The sequence below is a fragment of the Leucoraja erinacea genome, unplaced genomic scaffold (genome assembly GCF_028641065.1).
Source record: "Leucoraja erinacea ecotype New England unplaced genomic scaffold, Leri_hhj_1 Leri_265S, whole genome shotgun sequence".
Lineage (NCBI taxonomy): Eukaryota > Metazoa > Chordata > Chondrichthyes > Rajiformes > Rajidae > Leucoraja > Leucoraja erinaceus.
This window is the reverse complement of record NW_026576166.1, coordinates 16,926-30,000: the sequence shown is the minus strand read 5'-3', so window position 1 is coordinate 30,000 and position 13,075 is coordinate 16,926. Positions and strand designations below refer to the sequence as shown.

The 13,075-nt window shown below is 51.3% G+C and overlaps 3 non-coding genes and 1 pseudogene across 3 annotated transcripts; all 4 read left to right on the top strand.

Moving 5' to 3' along the window:
- Positions 1 to 9,963: 9,963 nt before the first annotated feature.
- LOC129693338 (5S ribosomal RNA) lies at positions 9,964 to 10,082 on the top strand. Its single transcript, XR_008722865.1, has one exon. It is a non-coding gene; the product is annotated as a 5S ribosomal RNA (ribosomal RNA).
- A 794-nt stretch (positions 10,083 to 10,876) lies between these two features.
- LOC129693340 (5S ribosomal RNA) lies at positions 10,877 to 10,989 on the top strand (annotated as a pseudogene).
- A 425-nt stretch (positions 10,990 to 11,414) lies between these two features.
- On the top strand, positions 11,415 to 11,534 carry LOC129693339 (5S ribosomal RNA). The gene has a single exon (XR_008722866.1). It is a non-coding gene; the product is annotated as a 5S ribosomal RNA (ribosomal RNA).
- A 668-nt stretch (positions 11,535 to 12,202) lies between these two features.
- LOC129693337 (5S ribosomal RNA) lies at positions 12,203 to 12,321 on the top strand. Its single transcript, XR_008722864.1, has one exon. It is a non-coding gene; the product is annotated as a 5S ribosomal RNA (ribosomal RNA).
- Positions 12,322 to 13,075: the final 754 nt, after the last annotated feature.

The following is a 13,075-nucleotide window of genomic DNA, read 5'->3' as shown; positions in this document are numbered from 1 at the left end:
TCATCTCCGTTCTAAACGGCTTACCCCTTATTTTTAAACTTTGGATAGACACAAGACCTGCTGGAGTAACTCAGCGGGTCAAGCAGCATCTCTGGAGAGAAGGTACACAAAAATGCTGGAGAAACTCAGCGGGTGCAGCAGCATCTATGGATCTCTGGAGAGAAGGAATGGGTGTCGTTTCTGGTCGAGACTCTTCTTCAGACCCCCCCCCCAACCTTGTTAATTCACCTAATCTGTTAGGGATTCCTGGGATGTCAGGACTTTCATATGAAGAAAGACTGGATAGACTCGGATTGTACTCGCTAGAATTTAGAAGATTGATGGGGGATCTTATAGAAACTTACAAAATTCTTAAGGGGTTGGACAGGCTTGATGCAGGAAGATTGTTCCCAATGTTAGGGAAGTCCAGAAACAAGGGGTCACAGTTTAAGGATAAGGGGGAAATCCTTTAAAACCGAGATGAGAAAAACATTTTTTTCACACACAGAGAGTGGTGAACCTGTGGAATTCTCTGCCACAGAAGGTAGTTGAGGCCAGTTCATTGGCTAAAATTAAGAGGGAGTTAGATGTGGCCCTTGTGGCTAAAGGGATCAGAGGGTATGGAGAGAAGGCAGGTACAGGATACTGAGTTGGATGATCAGCCATGATCATATTGAATGGCGGTGCAGGCTCGAAGGGCTGAATGGCCTACTCCTGCACCTATTGTCTATGTTTCTATATTTCTATATTATAGCGGACAGCCTCTGTAATAATGGACACAACCACCCCCCCCCCTATTCCCCCCCTTTCTTTCGGATGTGTTACTTAGCAAGGGATTGCCAAGCGTTTAAATCTTCTCACCTGAAGGCTCTGGAGACGTCAAAATAATCTTGTACGGCGAGCTGGAACGCAAACAAATTCACCATTAAAATTCCCCGACGAGCCCCCCACACACGCCTCACACCCCCCTACACACCACCACACCTGCCCCCACACCGCCCCATCGCCCGCACCCACCCCCCACACACCCCCACACACACCGCCCATCGCCCCCCCATCCCCCCCACACACCGCAACCCCCACCCCACACACACTCCCACCCCCCCCCTACCACACCCCCACACTCTCTCCCCGTGACCCGCGTGGGTCTTCTCCGGGTTCTTCCCACACTCCACAAACGTGCGGGTTTGTAGTTGAATTGGCTTCAGTAAGAATTGTTCCCCTGTACGTGTGTGTGTGTGTGTACGTGTGTACGTGTGTGTGTGTGTGTGTGTGTGTGTGTATGTGTATGTGTGTGTGTGTGTGTGTGTGTGTGTGTGTGTGTGTGTGTGTGTGTGTGTGTGTGTTTGTGTGTGTGTGGGATGTGTGTGGGTGTGTGTTTGTGTATGTGTTTGTGTGGGTGTGTGTGTGTGGGTGTGTGTATGTGTGGGGTTGGGTGGGGGTGTGTCGTGTGGTGTGTGTGTGTGTGTGTGTGTGTGTGTGTGTGTGTGTGTGTGTGTGTGTGTGTGTGTGTGGGGATCGCTGGTCAGCACGGACTCGGTGGGCCGAAGGGCCTGTTACCGCTCTATCACTGAACTAAACGGAACTGCTGGCTTCCTACCTGTGTCCGTTCACCGGCATCTCTGGGCCAATAGTCACCGCCGATCCATTCTGGTCAACGAGGGACATCTCGGCACTTCTGGACATGAAGAGAAGTCAGAGCTTTTCTTTCACCTCCCCTCCCTCCCTCTCTCCCTCACCCCCTCCCTCCCCTTACCCACCCCCTCCCTCCCTTCTCACCGCCCATCCCTACCAAGTATGGCAAATGGGGAGAGAGGGGAGAGAGGGGAGAGAGAGGAGAGGGGGAGGCCCCAGGGTCACAAAGCCACGGACATCAGTGGGGCTGAGCGTGTTGACTGAAAATCACCTGAGGGAGACATGGCCTGAGAGGGGGGGGGGGGAGACAGAGGGAGAGATGGGGCGAGAGAGGGGGATCATCAGAAAAAAGGAGGAGGGGATGGAAGAAGGAGGAAAAGAAGACTGGGGGAGAGGAGAGGGGGAAGGAGAGGGGAGAGAGAGGAGAGTGTGGGGATGAGAGAGGGGGGGAGAGAGAAACGATGAGAAGAGAGAGGGAGAAGGGGGAGAAGAATGAAGAAGGAGAGCCCAGGGAGAGGAGGAGAGAGAGGGGGAGGGGAGGAGAGAAGGAGAGAGAGAGGGGGAGAGAGGGAAGAGAAAGAAAGAATGAGAGGGGTGAGAAAAGAGAGGGAGAGAGAGGGGGAGGAGGGGGGGGGAGAGAGGGGGGGGAGGGGGGGGAGGGAGAGAGGGGAGAGAGAGAGGGGAGGGAGAGAGGAGAAAAAGGATGGGGGGAAGAGAGAGAGTAGAGAGGAGAGGGAGAGGAGAGACATGAGAGAGAGAGGGGAAAGCAGAGGGGGGAGAACAGGGGAGAGAAGAGAGAGGGGGAGAGAGACAGGAAAGGGGGAAGGGAGGAGAAGGAGAGAAGGAGGGGTTTCCTCGGGGGGAGAGGGGGGGAGAGAGGGGGAGGAGACCTTTTTTGGGAGAGGGGGGGGAGGGGACCTCGATCAAGAGAGGGATCTCTAGGACGGATTTTGGGCAAGGATGTCGATGGTGTTGTTCCCATGGTGGATCGAGACACACTCTCCTCCCCGTTCCTCTCTCCCCTCTCCCTCTCCTTCCCTCTCCTCTCCTCTCCCTCCTCTTTTCTCCTCTCCTCTCTTCTCCTCTCCTCTCCTCTCCTCTTTTCTCCTCTCCTCTCCTCGCTTCTCCTCTCCTGACCTCTCTCCTCTCGTCCCCTCCTCTCTCCTCTCCTCTCTCCCACACAACAGATACTGCCTCTCAACAAAGAGGTTTCCAGGGTAACATGGATCTTGAGAAGGGATGTCATGGAAAATATGAATCGACTAATTACCTTTCTCAGGAGCCGGAAAGCTCATTAGAGACTGATCGCAGTTTAAATCTAGTTTATATTCCCTGGCAGAAATACATGACTTTGCACTTTAAGGTAGACAAAAATGCTGCAGAAACTCAGCGGGTGAGGCAGCATCTATGGAGCGAAGGAATAGGTGACGTTTTGGGTCGAGACCCTTCTTCAGAGAGGAGAGAGGAAGGTGAGGTTAGGAGAGGAGAGGCGAGGCGAGGCGAGGCGAGGCGAGGCGAGGCGAGGTGAGGAGACATGAGAGGAGAGATGAGAGGTTTTCACACAGAGCTTGGCAAATCTGCCACATAAGGAAGTTGAGGCCAGTTCATTGGCTATATTTAAGAGGGAGTTAGATGTGGCCCTTGTGGCTAAATGTATCAGGGGGTATGGAGAGAAGGCAGGTACAAGATACTGAGTTGGATGATCAGCCATGATCATATTGAATGGCGGTGCAGGCTCGCAGGGCCGAAGGGCCTCTACTCCTGCACCTAATTTTTATGTTTCTATGTTTCTAGGACAGGCCCATCAAGTCCGTGCCGAGCAGTGATCCCCGCACACTAATACTATCCTACACACACACACACTCGGAACAATGAACCGTTCTACCATTCACTATCACCATCAGATCTATTCTATTGTAACTGACCCGGGAAGGCGGGACTGTCATATCCTGAGAGAATGGAGCAGCTGGGCTTGTAAACTCTGGAGTTTAGAAGGATGAGAGGTAATCTCATTGAAACATATAAGATTGTTAAGGGTTTGGACACGCTAGAGGCAGGAAACATGTTCCTGATGTTGGGGGAATCCAGAACCAGGGGCCACAGTTTAAGAATAAGGGGTAAGCCATTCAGAACGTAGATGAGGAAACACTTTTCCACACAGAGAGTTGGGAGTCTGTGGAATTCTCTGCCTCAGAGGGCGGTGGAGGCCGGTTCTCTGGATATTTTCAAGAGAGAGCTAGATAGGGCTCTTAAAGATAGCGGAATCAGGGGATATAGGGGAGAAGGCAGGAACGGGGTTACTGATTGGGGATGATCAGCCATGATCACATTGAATGGCGGTGCTGGCTCGAAAGGGCCGAATGGCCTCCTCCTGCACGATTGTCTGTTGTAATTTTGTCATTTTCAAGAGGGGGGAGGGAAAGGGATGGGGGGGGGGGGAGGGGGGGGAGAGGGAGGGAGGGGGGGGGAGAGGGGGGAGGGAGGGGGAGGGGGAGGAGGGGAGAGGGGGAGGGGGAGAGGTGAGGGGGGGGAGAGGTGAGGAGGGGGGGGGAGAAGGGGGTTGGGGGGTTATCAGTAATAAGTGGGGGACTACAGTTTGTTCATCCTTCAAATAGCGACATTACACCAAGCTGAATTCTCAACGGGGCTTGTTTCATCCACAAGAGAATTATCACCAAAACAGCAACCCTGAGGAGGCGGAGATGGAGGGGGAGGGGGAGTGGGGGGAGGGGGGGGGGGGGGGACGGGGGGGGAGAGAAAAGGGGGAGAGGGAAAGAGAGAGGGGAGCGAGAAGGTGAGGGGGAGAGGAGGGAGGAGAAGGAGAGAGAAACGGGGAGAAGGAAGGGAAGGGAGACATGATGGATGGGGGGAGCATGAGGGAGGGGAGGGGGGGGGAACGAGGGGGATTGAGGGGGGGGGGAGGGAAAGAGGAGGGAGAGTCGGGGGGGGGAAAGAGAGGGGAGTGTGGGGAAGGAAATGGTGAAGGGAGAAGGGGGAGCGGGATGGAGGGGGGAGGGGTGGATGAGGAGAGGGGAAGGGAGGGAGGGGAGAGAAGGGAAGTGGGAGGGAAGGGAGTAATTGAGGGCGGGACAGAGAGGGAAGAGGAGGATGAGAGAGGCAGGGGAAAGAATGGGGAGGGATAGAGAGGGGATGAGAGGAGGGGAGGGAGGGGGAGAGAGAGGAATGAGAGCGGGGGAGGATGGGGAAGGAGATAGGGCTAGAGAGGAAAGGGGAGAGAGAAAAACATAGAGGAGAGAAGGGAGACAGGAGAAGGAAGGGAGAGAGGGAGGGGAGGAGAGAGAGAGAGGGAGGAGGGAGAGAGAGTGGAAGAGAGAAGAGGGTGGGGGGGAGAACAAAATGGAGAAAAGAGGGAGGGGAGAGGAGAGAAAGAAGTGGGGAGAAAGGGGAAAACAGGAAACGGAGGGAGAGGAGAGAGAGAAAAGGGGAGGGGTTAGAGGGGGAGAGGGAGAGAGGGAGGCGAGGGAGGGCAGGAGGGCAGCGGTTAGTAATGGGTGAGGAAATATTAAAACACTTTACCCTCACTTCCCTCCCTTGTCTCCCCTCTCACCCCCTCCCCTCTGCGCTCCTCCCCTCTCTTTCCCCCCCCCTCTTCTCCTCTCATCCCCAACTCTCCCACCTCCCCCTTCCGCTCCTCACCTCTCTTCCCCAACCCCTCTCCCCTCCCTTCTCTCAACTCCTCCCCTCCTCTCTCCTTCCCTCCCCTCTCCTCTCACCCCCCACCCCTCCTCTCCAGTTCTCCCTCCTCCCCTCTTCTCCTCCCTTCACCTCCTCTCCTCCCCTCACACCCCTGACACCCCCTCCAACCCCTCCCCTCCACTCCCTCTCTGGTCCAAACTCTGTGGCTGTTACTCCAGCACTTTGTACCTAACTTTGGAGACTTTAGACTTTAGAGATCCAGCGTGGAAATAGGCCCTTCGGCCCACCAAGTCCGTGCCGACCAGCGATCCCCGCCCACTAACACTATCCTACACACACACACACACACACACTGGAGACAATTTACAATTTTACCGAAGCCAATTAACCTACAAACCCACACTTCGAGCCTGCACCGCCATTCAATATGGCTGATCATCCAACTCAGTATCCTGTACCTGCATTTTCTCCACACCCCTGATCCCTTTAGCCACAAGGGCCACATCTAACTCCCTCTCAAATATAGCCAATGAACTGACCTCAACTACCTTCTGTTGCAGAGATTCACCACTTTCTGTGACTCAGAACTGCTGTAGATTTGGGAGCAACAGCAGCAGGAGATTAGCAAGAGATACGACTGATTGGCTCTAGCCCAAGTGGGAGGAGAGAAGTGAGTCAGAGGGGTGAAAACAGTTGCAGTAAAGGCCAAGGACAGGCACTTTACTCAGAACTGCTGTAGATTTGAGAGGAACAGCAGCAGGAGATTAGCAAGAGATATGACTGATTGGCTCTAGCCCAAGTGGGAGGAGAGAAGTGAGTCAGTGTGTCGGGAAAACAGTTGAAAACTGAGGAATTTGGTTTGTAAATTGGTAAATCAGGCAATTTATCAGTCAATTTAAGCAAGACGGCTCTTAGCGAGCGGCAGTGAGTGAGCGGCCTTGTGAGGGAAGTGTGAGTCTTTGGCTAGAGAGTCTTAGGAGAGGAGGCCACGCAATACGCTTGAGAGGTAGCGACGAAAGAAGGAGATGTCAGGCAAGCTGATTCAGTGCGATGCTTGCCGTATGTGGGTGGTCAAGGACACCGCTGGTGCCTCTGGCTGCTACAAATGCGAGAAGTGCATCCAGGTAGAGCTCCTGAAGGGCCGTGTTGGGGAACTGGAGAAGCAAGTGGATGACCTCCGGTTCGTACGAGAAACGGAGTCGTTCCTTGACAAGTCCTACAGTACGATTGTTACACCTAAGGTACTGGAAGAGAGAAGGTGGGAGACAGTGAGAAAGGGAGGGAAGCATGGAATGCCAACGTCCCCGGGTGATGTACCTCTTGTAAACAGGTTCACCCGCTTAGAAGCTGTTGGGACAGAAGACGTGTTTACACTGAGCGGCGGACTGGCTTACGATGCAAATAGGGCTGTTGAGCCAAGACCAAAAAGGCCTAAGGCAGGCAAGGCCATTGTAGTGGGAGGCTCCATTGTGAGAGGTACGGAAAGGGGTTTCTGCGGCAACAGACGGGATGCGAGGAAGGTGTGCTGCCTTCCCGGTGCCAGGATCCAGGATGTCACGGACAGAGTGCAGAAAATCCTCAAGGGCGAAGGTGAACATCCTGAAGTGGTAGTGCACGTCGGCACAAATGATGTCGGAAAGACGGGGATGAATATTCTGTAGCGTGACTTTAGAGAGCTCGGAAAAATGTTTAAAAAGCAGGACCTCCAGGGTTTTAGAGAGGAGATTAATGCAATGGAAAGGAAGGACATTAGTTTGGAGGATGTGGAATCGGTATGGGTAGAGCTGCGAAACACTAAGGGGCAGAAAACGCTGGTGGGTGTTGTGTACAGGCCACCTAACAGTAGTAGTAAAGTTGGAGATGGTATCAAACAGGAAATTAGAAATGCGTGCGACAAAGGCAAAACAGTTATAATGGGTGACTTCAATCTACATATAGATTGGGTGAATCAAATTGGCAGGGGTGCTGAGGAAGAGGATTTCTTGGAATGTATGCGGGATAGTTATCTAAATCAACATGTAGAGGAACCAACAAGAGAGCAGGCTATTTTAGACTCGGTATTGAGTAATGAGGAAGGGTTAGTTAGCAATCTTGTTGTACGTGCCCCCTTGGGCAAGAGTGACCATAATATGGTTGAGTTCTTCATTAGGATGGAGAATGACATTGTTAATTCAGAAACAATGGTTCTGAACTTAAAGAAAGATAGCTTCAGATTCAGATTCAGATTCAATTTTAATTGTCATTGTCAGTGTACAGTACAGAGACAACGAAATGCATTTAGCATCTCCCTGGAAGAGCGACATAGCAAACGATTTGAATAAATAATAATAAGTGTCCGGGGGGGGGGGGGTGGTGATTGGCAGTCACCGAGGTACGTTGTTGAGTAGAGTGACAGCCGCCGGAAAGAAGCTGTTCCTCGACCTGCTGGTTCGGCAACGGAGAGACCTGTAGCGCCTCCCGGATGGTAGGAGGGTAAACAGTCCATGGTTGGGGTGAGAGCAGTCCTTGGCGATGCTGAGCGCCTTCCGCAGACAGCGCTTGCTTTGGACAGACTCAATGGAAGGGAGCAAGGAACCGGTGATGCGTTGGGCAATTTTCACCACCCTCTGCAATGCCTTCCGGTCGGAGACAGAGCAGTTGCCATACCATACTGTGATGCAGTTGGTAAGGATGCTCTTGATGGTGCAGCGGTAGAAGTTCACCAGGATCTGAGGAGACAGATGGACCTTCTTCAGTCTCCTCAGGAAGAAGAGACGCTGATGAGCCTTCTTGATCAGAGTAGAGGTATTGTGGGTCCAAGAGAGGTCATCGGAGATGTTGACTCCCAGGAACCTGAAGCTGGAAACACGTTCCACCTCCGTCCCGTTAATGTGGATGGGGGTGTGCGTGCCGCCTCTGGACTTCCTGAAGTCTACAATGAGCTCCTTGGTCTTCTTGGAGTTAAGGGCCAGGTTGTTGTCAGCGCACCATGCTGCTAAGTGCTGGACCTCCTCCCTGTAGGCCAGCTCATCGTTGTTGCTGATGAGGCCAATCACTGCATACTTGATGATGGTCTTAGTACCATGTACAAGTGTGCAGTCATAGGTGAAGAGGGAGTAAAGGAGGGGGCTCAGCACACAGCCCTGTGGAACGCCGGTGTTCAGGGTGAGGGTTGAAGGGGTGTGCTTGTCTAACCTCGCAGACTGGGGTCTGTTGGTTAGAAAGTCCAGTATCCAGTTGCAGATGGAGGGGTCGATGCCCAGGTTACCGAGTTTGGTGATCAGTTTTGATGGTATAATGGTGTTGGATGCTGAGCTGTAATCGATGAACAGCATTCTTACGTAAGTGTCTCTGTTGTCGAGGTGGGAGAGGGCGGAGTGAAGTGCCGTTGAGATGGCATCCGTACTCCTGTTCTTGCGGTAGGCAAACTGATAGGGATCCAGTGTGGGAGGTAGGCAGCTTTTGAGGTGTGCCAGGACCAGCTTCTTGAAGCACTTGGTGATGATGGGGGTAAGTGCAACTGGGCGGAAGTCGTTGAGGCTTGCCGCAGTGGAGTGTTTTGGCACTGGCACGATGGAGGTGGTTTTAAGGCAAGTGGGGACAACTGCTTGGGCAAGTGACAGGTTGAAGATGTCAGTCCAGACGTCTGTCAGCTGCTCAGCACAGCCCGTGAGCACGCGCCCGGGGTATGAGACGTGAATTGGCCAAGATTGACTGGCAATTAATCTAAAAGGGTTGACGGTGGATATGCAATTGAAGACATTTAAAGACTGCATCGATGAACTACAAAAATTGTTCATCCCAGTTTGGCAAAAGAATAAATCAGGGAAGGTAGTACATCCGTGGATAACAAGGGAAATAGGCTGGGTGAGTGGGCAAATGTTTGGCAGATGCAATATAATGTGGATAAAATGTGAGGGTTATCCATTTTGGTGGCAAAAAAAAACAGGAAAGCAGACTATTATCTAAATGGTGGCCGACTAGGAAAAGGGGAGATGCAGCGAGACCTGGGTGTCATGGTACACCAGTCATTGAAAGTAGGCATGCAGTTGCAGCAGGCAGTGAAGAAAGCGAATGGTATGTTAGCATTCATAGCAAAAGGATTTGAGTATAGGAACAGGGAGGTTCTACTGCAGTTGTACAGAGTCTTGGTGAGACCACACCTGGAGTATTGTGTACAGTTTTGGTCTCCAAATCTGAGGAAGGACATTATTGCCATAGAGGGAGTGCAGAGAAGGTTCACCAGACTGATTCCTAGGATGTCAGGACTGTCTTATGAAGAAAGACTGGATAGACTGGGTTATACTCTCTAGAATTTAGGAGATTGAGAGGGGATCTTATAGAAACTTACAAAATTCTTAAGGGGTTGGACAGGCTAGATGCAGGAAGATTGCTCCCGATGTTGGGGAAGTCCAGGACAAGGGGTCACAGCTTAAGGGTAAGGGGGAAATCCTTTAAAACCGAGATGAGAAGAACTGTTTTCACACAGAGAGTGGTGAATCTCTAGAACTCTCTGCCACAGAGGGTAGTCGAGGCCAGTTCAGTGGCTATATTTAAGAGGGAGTTAGATGCGGCCCTTGTGGCTAAGGGGATCAGAGGGTATGGAGAGGGCAGGTACGGGATACTGAGTTGGATGATCAGCCATGATCATATTAGGGCCTCTCTTCATTGAGAGTGCGTGTGTTAAATACACGTTTAGTGTGGCCACTCTCTGCCTACAGCCATACTAGCCTGAACACGCCCGATCCCGTCTGATCTCGGAAGCTAAGCAGGCTCAGGCCTGGTTAGTACTTGGATGGGAGACCGCCTGGGAATACCAGGTGCCGTAGGCTTTTTTTTCTCTCTCCCACCACTGGGGGACACACTCTCTCTCTCTCTCTCTTTCTCTTTCTCTCTCTTTCTCGTTCTCTCTCTAACTCTCCTCCTCGCTCTTTTTCTTTCTCGTTCAAGTGCACAATCAAACAAACACACACACACATCTATCCAAGTCAATTTTGCACACTAAACTAATCTCTTGTGTGGGACCTCGTCAAAGGCTTTTTGATCCTTTCTACAATGTTACGATGATTTGGGGTTTTTTTTGGCTTGATGCTTGAGTAAGTGAGTGAGTCAAGTCAAGTTTATTCGTCACATGCACATACGAGATGTGCAGTGAAATGAAAAGTGGCAATGCTCGCGGACTTTTTGCACAAAGACAAACAAACAAACAACCAAACAAACTACAAACCGAATGGAACAGAATTACATATTTTACATATTAAATATGGTGGGCGGAAGGAAAAGGGGAAAAAACATCAATTTAAAAAAAAGCAGTAGAGTGGTACAGTAAAGTTAGTCCCTGGTGAGATTGGAGTTTACAGTCCTAATGGCCTCTGGGAAGAAACCCCTTCTCAGCCTCTCCGTTCTCACAGCATGGCAACGGAGGCGTTTGCCTGAACGTAGCAGCTGGAAAAGTCCGTTGCATGGGTGGAAGGGGTCTCCCATGATCTTATTGGCTTTGGAGTTGCACCTCCTGATGTATAGTTCCTGGAGAGGGGCGAGTGAAGTTCCCATAGCCCCTCGGGGTCGACCGACAATGAGAAGGAGAGTGCATGTGTTAAATACACGTTTAGTGTGGCCACTCTCTTCCTACGGCCATACTAGCCTGAACATGCCCGATCCCGTCTGATCTCTGAAGCTAAGCAGGCCTGGTTAGTACTTGGATGGGAGACCGCCTGGGAATACCAGGTGCCGTAGGCTTTTTTTCCCCTCTCCTACCATCGGGGGACACACTCTCTTTCTCTCTCTCTTTAACTCTCCTCCTCGCTCTTTTCCTTTCTCGTTCAAGTGCACAAACAAATAAACAAACAAACACACACACACATCTATCCAAGTCAATTTTGCACACTAAACTAATCTCTTGTGTGGGACCTCATCAAAGGCTTTATGTTCCTTTCTACAATGTTACGATGAATTTGTGGGGTTTTTTTTTGCTTTATGCTTGGGTGGGTGAATGAGTGAGTGAGTTAGTGAGATGCTGCTGCGTGGGGTCAGGGTCGGGTACTCTCGGCCGTGACTCTCGCCTCTCGCCTTGTCCAGTGAATGTCGGGCGGCCCCCTCAGGGTCGACCGACAATGAGAAGGAGAGTGCGTGTGTTAAATACACGTTTAGTGTGGCTACTCTCTGCCTACGGCCATACTAGCCTGAACACGCCCGATCCCATCTGATCTCGGGAGTCTAAGCAGGCTCAGGCCTGGTTAGTACCTGGATGGGAGACTGCCTGGGAATACCAGGTGCCGTAGGTTTTTTTACCCTCTCCCACCACTGGGGGACACATTCTCTCTGTCTCTCTTTCTCGTTCTCTCTCTCTTTAACTCTCCTCCTCGCTCTTTTCCTTTCTCGTTCAAGTGCACAAACAAATAAAACACACACACACACACCTATCCAAGTCAATTTTGCACACTAAACTAATATCTTGTGTGGGACCTCATCAAAGGCTTTTTGTTCCTTTCTACAATGTTACGATGATTTTGTGGGGTTTTTTTTTGCTTTATGCTTGGGTGGGTGAGTGAGTGAGTGGGTGAGAGAGTGAGTGAGATGCTGCTGCTGCGTGGGGTCAGGGTCGGGGACTCCCGGCCGTGCCTCTCGCCTCTCACCTTGTCCAGTGAATGTCGGGCGGCCCCCTCAGGGTCGACCGGCAATGAGGAGAGTGCGTGTGTTAAATACACGTTTAGTGTGGCCACTCTCTGCCTACGGCCATACTAGCCTGAACACGCCTGATCCCGTCTGATCTCGGAAGCTAAGGGGTGAGAGAGTGAATGAGATGCTGCTGCTGTGTGGGGTCTGGTCAGGGTCGGGTACTCTCGGCCGTGCCTCTCGCCTCTCACCTTGTCCAGTGAATGTCGGGCAGGGTCAACTGACAATGAGAAGGAGAGTGCATGTGTTAAATACACGTTTAGTATGCCCACTCTCTGCCTATGGCCATACTAGCCTGAACACGCCCGATCCCGTCTGATCTCGGAAGCTAAGCAGGCTCAGGCCTGGTTAGTACTTGGATGGGAGACCGCCTGGGAATACCAGGTGCCGTAGGCTTTTTTTACCCTCTCCCACCACTGGGGGACACACTCTCTCTCTCTTTCTCTTTAACTCTCCTCCTCGCTCTTTTTCTTTCTCGTTCTAGTGCACAAACAAACAAACACACACACACACACAGACCTATGCAAGTCAATTTTGGAGACTAGACTAATCTCTTGTGTGGGACCTCGTCAAAGGCTTTTTGATCCTTTCTACAATGTAACGATGATATAGGGTTTTTTTTGGCTTTAAAAGCGCCCTCTCTCTCTCTCCCTCCCTCCCTCCTCTGAGAGCGGCCTATCTGTGTCACTGCCTATCCGCTTACTTGTGACTTTGAGGATAGATCGCAGCGGGGATATTAACGGAAAAGAAAACAATGGCAAAGTTTGAAAAAGAAAATAGAAAGGAGAGAGCAGTGGGGATATAAACATTTCAAAAGAAGCAATTTTTGAAAAAATTAATTGTTCCATGTAAATTAAAGAAAAGCAATTTCAGTCTAAATCAGCGGATCAAATAAGCGCAAAGTTTTGAAACAGTTATTAGGTATGTTACAAAACTTACCTTCAGCGGCGCTGCAGTTCTGTCACTGGCCTTTGAGGAGGGGGGCTGGATTAAAATGCCGATTCCTCCTGCCTGTCCGAGATATATTTTCTCGGGCTTCTACCTGATGCTGAAAATTCCTTCTGACTGCCGGTCTCGGAATTAAAAAAAAACACCCCCCGCGGGACAATTTCAGCGCTGGAGTAAAATAAAAAGCTACTTCTAACGCAGG